This window comes from Lacerta agilis, chromosome 3, assembly GCF_009819535.1.
Source record: "Lacerta agilis isolate rLacAgi1 chromosome 3, rLacAgi1.pri, whole genome shotgun sequence".
NCBI classification, from domain to species: domain Eukaryota; kingdom Metazoa; phylum Chordata; class Lepidosauria; order Squamata; family Lacertidae; genus Lacerta; species Lacerta agilis.
Window position 1 is genome coordinate 3,257,375 of NC_046314.1, and position 7,649 is coordinate 3,265,023.

The 7,649-nt window shown below is 41.5% G+C and overlaps 1 long non-coding RNA gene across 1 annotated transcript; it reads left to right on the top strand.

Annotated features, from left to right (window-relative positions):
- Positions 1-7: 7 nt before the first annotated feature.
- LOC117044817 lies at positions 8-635 on the top strand. The gene is made up of 2 exons (XR_004426356.1): positions 8-188; positions 476-635. It is a non-coding gene; the product is annotated as an uncharacterized LOC117044817 (long non-coding RNA).
- The last annotated feature ends 7,014 nt before the right edge of the window (positions 636-7,649 follow it).

The following is a 7,649-nucleotide window of genomic DNA, read 5'->3' on the forward strand; positions in this document are numbered from 1 at the left end:
TTGAGATACATAATTTCATGTAATTTATGCTGGTAATTCGTTTATAAACTGAGGTTTCCATTTTTAATTTGTAGGGTGGAATTTCCAATATTCTGGAAGAATTGGTGGTCCAACCTCTGTTGGTTTCCATCAGTGCTCTGACCCTAGCGACAGAAACAGTCCGCAGTATTCTTAAGATTGATGATGTGGTAAGTTACACTTAATGGCTAACATTCTCACAAATGGATATTTCATAGCTGTTAGCAAATGTTAAGTGACAATTCCTATTATATCATAATGTGAATCTGCAAGTTAACATGCTGCATTTGTAACTAAATGATGAAAGTTGCTGTTCAGATTTAAAGAGACAAATAACTTAGTGAAAGTGTAGATTAATGCTGGATAAAAAACAACGATACAAAATAATGTTGGTGATGCAGAGACGTATGAAGGTAATGAAAAGTATCATTCCATACCATTCTGTTTCTCTTTGCAGGTGAATACTCGATGAGATGACTAAAGAAACAGACAGTGCAGCTCAGCACAGTGTCGCAAGTTTGGAATGCAGCTCCTTCACTGGACATCTGCATAACTCCCAGTTACATTTCATTTATACTTGTCAACTTAAATTAATAAAACCTTAAATTCTCAAGGCATATCTTGTTTACATTGTCTTTATAGCTAAACAAAGCGCCCCCCCCCCCCCCGGGGCAGTTTACAACAATTGATACTGTTAGAGTTAAAACTGGAGAGTGTTAAGACAGAATAAAAACAAATCATTTTTCACATTTGGGGATTTCTTCACGTTCTGGAATATTTGCTACATTGTTAGCTTTCACACCATAAGGAATGCTGGGGGTTCTCAAAATTATGGGTTTCCACAGGAAAAGATTAGTAACAGTGGACCTGGCTCTTCCCCTGCAGGTACAATAGAATAGAGGGCATTTTGTGCATACACACTACGGGTGGTATCCTGCTGTAATTGGCATGCCCTGTGGGAACGTTTATATAATTTTAAAGGTAAAGGGACCCCTGGCCATTAGGTCCAGTCGCAGACGACTCTGGGGTTGCAGTGCTCATCTCGCTTTACTGGCCGAGGGAGCCGGCGTACAGCTTCCGGGTCATGTGGCCAGAGCAGCAACACGGAAACCACGGTTTTACCTTCCCCACCGGAGCAGTACCTATTTATCTACTTGCACTTTGACATGCTTTTGAACTGCAGAGTTTTAAACGATCCCGGTTTTTGAGTTTATGCAGTGACAAACAGGTTGCTAACTCGTTTGAGTCCTATCAATAATTATACCTTCCTGGTTGATAATCCCTTTCTGTCCCTCTTAAAGAAAACCACATGAATCTGAATCATACTAACATAAACTACTTTACTATCAGATTCATTCAGGTTTACAAAGTTGTTCCCGAAGGCAGGCTTTGGTTACATAACTGATAACTATATACTAGATAGTAGTGAGTCATGAGAAGACTGCATCCGAGCTAACACTCCTTGCAGCAACCGACCAACCAACCAACTGACAAAACTGCCTGCCACATAGAGGCAGTTAGTCCTCACGGGATGTTGGACTTGACTGACAGCTTTATATCCCACATGTCCCATAATCTCTTTGCAATTTGCAAGGATTCCTGATTGGCATGCAGAGATTTCTCAGACAAGAGATGTGTAAAGAAGTTGCCCAATGGTAAGATTACCAGTATTTAAAAACATTTGCTCATAAAAACATGTTCATCAGGTTGGGAAAGCTGCGGCTCTCCAGATGTATATTTGTTAGTTATCATTGGTTGGTTAAATTTCTAAACCACCCTTCATCCCAAGGGCAGTGTATAGGATCCAATCATGTCATACCAATTTCAAGTCTAGAGTATTACAGTGAACAAAGCTGATCTCTGCCCACCCCTGCTCAGATATTTAATGGAAGAAAAGACATTTCCACTTGGCAATGAAATGCTGGTAATGAAGGGGGCATACATACTAGTACTGAAGTGGGGGCGGGGAATGAGTTTCTGCAAGTGGTGTGCCACAACAAAGAAGGCTGTGTATAATGTCCCACAATTGTAGATAAGCATATGTAGAGTCTCCCAGATTTTAAGACTTGGACTGACCAGGGTCCTTTTCCAAGTACTTTGGTCCAGGCCATACAGGGTGTACATACAGGTGGGTAGCCGTGTTGGTCTGCCATAGTTGAAACAAAATAGAAAATTCTTTTAGAGTAGCACCTTAGGACCAACTGTGTTTTTTCTTGGTATGAGCTTTCGTGTGCATGCACACTTATCTGAAGAAGTGTGCATGCACACGAAAGCTCATACCAAGAACAAACACAGTTGGTCTCTAAGGTGCTACTTAAAAGAATTTTCTAGGGTGTACATATTGGAGTCAAAATCTGAAATTGGGCCCAGTAAGTAAATACGCTTCCATTAGTGAGATATGATCCCACTTTACAGTATTGCTCAGAAGCCTGGTGGATGCATTCTATACCACCAGCTTTCAGATAGTCTTCAAGGGCAGCCCCACAGAGTGCATTGCAGTAGTCTGCAGCTGTTGAATTCCCAACTTCCATCAGCCAGGAGGGCTGCCACTCCCATCATCCCTCATGTAGAATCTACAGAAGCCAGTATTGCCACAGAAACCAAAGTTGCCACTCTTGATTTCCACTGATCAGTCACTTAAAAATGTTAATAGTTATGCTAGGCAGTAAGCCATGGTAGCTTCAAACTCAAAGTCAAAACTTAACAGAAGACAAGCCAAAGGGTTTTCTGGATAAGGATGGAAGTAATGTGTGTTTCTCGCCTGTCAGTAATTCCACATAATATGCTTCAGCTGAGACGACGTGTTTTCATTTCAGCTTTAATTAAACGTCTAAAACGAATGGCGTCAGAACTTGCATCAGTTCATGCTGCTGGTGACATGAGCTCTTGTACCATAAATCTAGGTCAGTCTTCTAAGGTGCCGCAAGACTTTGTAACAACAGAACCTACAACAACTAATACAATTGCCTCTGCAATTTGTCCTGAGCAAGTCTGCCTACACTTGCTGTCTGTTGCCATTGAAAAAAGCCAGTGTAATTTAGTGGTTAGAGTGTTGGGTGTGGGAGAGCAGCATTGTCACTCCGCCATGAAGCTTACTGGATGGCCTTGGGCCTGTCACTCTTTCAGCCTAACTGACCTTGCAGAGTTGGGAGGGGAAGAACCATGTAAACCATGCTGAGCTAGGAAAGGTGGGGTATAAATGTCATAATCTGAATTAATAAAAACAGCTTTTATATTCTTAATGAAATCTGTTACACATCTATTCGGAAGTAAGCCACTATGAGTATAATTAAGCTTACTCCCAAGTGTGTACATGATTGCACAATAGTGTAATGTGCAGGGATAGAAAGAAAACTAGAGAAACACCCAAATTCCTGTTTTATTTGGGACCTCTGCATACAAATCAATAGGGCAGAATGCACATGCGTTAATTCGGTGCCGCCATTGGCCACTATTAAACCATACTTGTACAATAAGCTGAGGTGCATATTTTCTGAAAGGTCTCTTGCAGTATTGTCCATTTTCAATGCAATTGCTACTTTTCAGCAAAGGAGACATGGTTAGCTAACTCAGTTCAAGGGCAGAGTAACCATAAATCTTCTCTATCACCCAGGGCTCTCTTCAACTTGGGTAAACAATATAGCTGTACAGCATAGAATGAGTGGAGATCTGCCCCTGATAATGTATTTCATCAATAGAAACCAAATAAGGCAATAGCTCTTTTAAGTTTATAGAGAGCTGTTGTAAAAAGTTTATTTGGCTATGTCTGAAGTAAGAGTAAGAACAAGCAAGTGGTAGGTCCTCTGCGTAGGGAACATGGAGAAATGCTATTGGGTGACAGAGAAAAGGCGGAACTACTCAACACTTACTTTGCCTCTGTCTTCACCCAAAAGAAAAGTGATGCCCAACCTGGTGATGACAGAATAAATGATGTAAGGAGGGAGCTGCAGTTCAAGATAGGAAAAGAGGCAGTGAGGGAACACCCAGCTACTTTAAATGACTTCAAATCTCCAGGGCCTGATGAGCTGCATCCAAGGGTACTAAAGGAGCTTGTGGATGTAATTTCAGAGCCTTTGTCTATTGAGAATTCTTGGAGAACAGGTGAGGTCCCTACACACTGGAGGTGGGCAAATGTCCCCATCTTCAAAAAGGGGGGAAAGGAAGACCCAGGTAATTACTGACCGGTGAACTTGACATTGATACCAGGGAAGGTCATAGAACAGATAATTCAACAGTCAGCCTGTGAGCTTTTGGAAAAGGATGCTGTGATTACTAAAACCCAGAAGAGGTTTCTCAAAAATAAGTCATGCCAGACCTATCTCATTTCTTTATTTGATGGAATTACAAACTTGGTGGATCAGGAGAATGCTGTGGACATAGTATATCTTGATTTTAGTAAGGCTTTTGACAAAGTTCCCCATAATAGTCTCGCAGGGAACCTGGTAAAATGTGGGTTGAATGAGGTAACTGTTAGGTGGATTTGCAGTTGGTAGACCCAAAGAGTACTCATTCATGGTTCCTTGTCGTCTTGGAAAAAGTCACAAGTGGGGTGGTGCAGGGTTCTGTCCTGGGCCTGTTGTTATTCAATGTGTTTATAAATGACTTGGATTAAGGAATTGGGATGCTCATCAAATTTTCAGATGACACCAAACTGGGAGGGGTAGCCAATGGCGCAGAAGACAGAATCAAATTCAAAAATGACCATAACAGATTGGAGAACGGGACTCAAGCTAACAAAATGAATTTCAATAGGGACAAATGTCAGGTTCTGCACTTAGGCAGGAAGAACCAGATGCACAAATACAGGATGGGGGACACTTGACTTACTAGCAGTATACGTCAAAAGGATCTAGGGGTCTTGGTGGACCACAAGCTTAGGATGAGTCAACAGTGATGCAGCAGCAAAAAAAGCGAATGCTATTCTAGGCTGCATCAACAGAAGTATAGCGTTCAGATCAAGGGAAGTAATAGTACCACTCTATTCTGCCTTAGTCAGACCACACTTGGAATACTGTGTCCAATTCTGGGCACCACAATTTAAGAAGCATGTTGACAAGCTGGAAAGTGTGCAGAGGAGGGTGATCAAGATGATCAGGGGCCTGGAAATCAAGCCTTATGAGGAGTGTTTGAAGGAGCTGGGTATGTTTAGCCTGGAAAAGAGGAGACTGAGAGGAGATATGATAGCCATCTTCAAATATCTTAAGAGCTGTCACATGGAGGAGGGAGCATGCTTGTTTGCTCCTGCTCTGGAGGGGAGGACTCGAACCCATGGCTTCAAGTTGCAAGAAAGGAGATTTCTACTAAACATTCGGAAAACTTTCTGACAGTAAGAGCTGTTCAGCCGTGGAACAGACTCCCACAAGAGGTGGTGGACTCTCCTTCTTTGGAGGTTTCTAAACAGAGGTTGGATGGCCATCTGTCATGGATGCTTTAGCTGAGATTCCTGCATTGCAGGGGGTTGGACTAGATGACTCTTGGGGTCCCTTCCAACTCTAAGATTATATGATTCTATTCTGCTATTCATGATTTTTGGCTCCTTTGTGAAAGAACGAAAATAATAATACACAAACTGACTAATCTACAAAAGAGAGATATGAACAGTGGGCTACATCATAGTATCATTCAAACCGGTAGTTTACATACAATGCAAGAGTGGTGTTTCTAGGACTAAGGTGAAACTATGAAGCTCCCTTGTTATTTTTGCTACTGAATGCTTCTATCTTACTATATAGTATTGGAATTTGATTTTTTTGTAAGGTATTATTTTTGATATGGTTTTGCTATGTTATGAAATTGCTTTAGTGTTTGAAATGTATTCCTGTTTTCTTTGTTGTAAGCTGCTTTGAGCATGATTATCTTTTTGGGTGTGGAAAAAACTGCATACAAGTAAAGTGAACAAATACTTATTTTCCCCTGCCCCTGAAATTATGATAGGTGTACATGATACACTGTTTTGCTTTGCTATTAATTATGTATTTTGTGTTCTTTATGCTGTAAACTGCCCTGCCTGTGATGATCTTCATTGAAGGGTGGTATATATATGTAAATTAAAATAAATAATAATTATAGTAATAATATCCCTCACACAACCTGCTGCTGTCACTTGCGCACATCACGGGTGTGTGTGTGTGCTGATGTGTGCACCCCTATGCTGCAGAGTGGAACTTGGGGGGGAGGCGGTGACGGTGGTGGCTCCTCCATTAAAAATTTGTGGGAGCCCAGGCACAAATCAGTGCCTATGCTCACTACAATGTGGGGGGAAATAATAGTGGCCAAATTTCTTTATTTTTTAAATTCACTTTTACTCCTCCCATTGTCATAGAACTGTGGTGGGTATGTGATAAGGTAAAAATATTTTGGGAGGCAATATATAATGAAATGAAAAAAATATTTCAATACACATTCCCAAAAAGACCTGAAGCTTTTTTGCTCGGTGAAAGATACTCGGAGTCCAGTGTGATGTTCATGCTCTTTATTCAGCTCATATTAGTGAGGAATGCAGTTCCCCCAAAATGTTTGCTTTATATACACTATTTACACAATGGGCCCCACGTGATTGGCTAATTCCGGGATACTCCTGTATGCCAATCGGAATGCGGATTCACTTCCACCTGGAGCTGGATTGGGTGGCTCCTGCAGACCAATCAGACTGCTGCAATCTCAATCCTATTGTTCTGGGACCAGTCAGACTGCTGCAATCTCAATCCTATTGTTCTGGGACCAGTCAGACTGCTGCAATCTCAATCCTATTGTTCTAGGACCAATCAGACTGGTGCATTTTGGATCCTATTCAGCTCAGTACATAACACCCGGACTGGTGGGGGACGAGATTGAGAGGCGAGATCAAAGATTTTTCTTATATGCCACCACAGCAGCGAGAATTTTGCTAGCCCAAAACTGGAAAACGATGAATGTACCAACGGTAGCAGATTGGAGAAAGAAACTTAGAATATTTGGAATTGGCAAGATTAACTGGCAGAATAAGAAACCAAAGAGATCAGCAGTCCCAATTAGATTGGAGTAAATTTTTGGAATATTTAAGAGATGGTAAAAATGTGTAAACACTTACAGGTGTGGTGAAATACTTACAAAGCAACAGAGAGAATAAAGGATTGAGGGTGGTAATATTAGGATATGAACAATTAGATAAAATTGAGAGAAAGCGGAAGAATGATGTAACCTAGAAAACTAATGCAGGGATGGAAGGAAGTCGGAAAACTCGGCGGAGTTTAAACTATAATGTAAAGTGTGCAAATGTGACAAAAGTGTATTTATTTTTCATTTTTTTTTGTTTTGTTTTTATGGTGCAAAATAAAAATATATATATAAAAAAAGAACTGCAGAGTTGGAAGGGGTTCCGAGGGTGACCCTCGTCCAATCCCCTGCAGTGCAGGAATCTCAGCTAAAGCAACCAGGACAGGTTGCCTCATATAGATTGCGTTGGCACGCGTCTGTCTCGGGAGGAGACAATGGAGGAGTCCGTCTCTATATTATACGTATTAGGGTCAGTGCGCCTGAATGCTAACCAGAAAGTTGGTGGTTCGAGCCCAGCCAAGGACAACGGTGGGCAGGATGCGGTGGGCATCGCAGGGAGTTGGACTAGATGACCCCTGGGGTCCCTTCCAATTCTA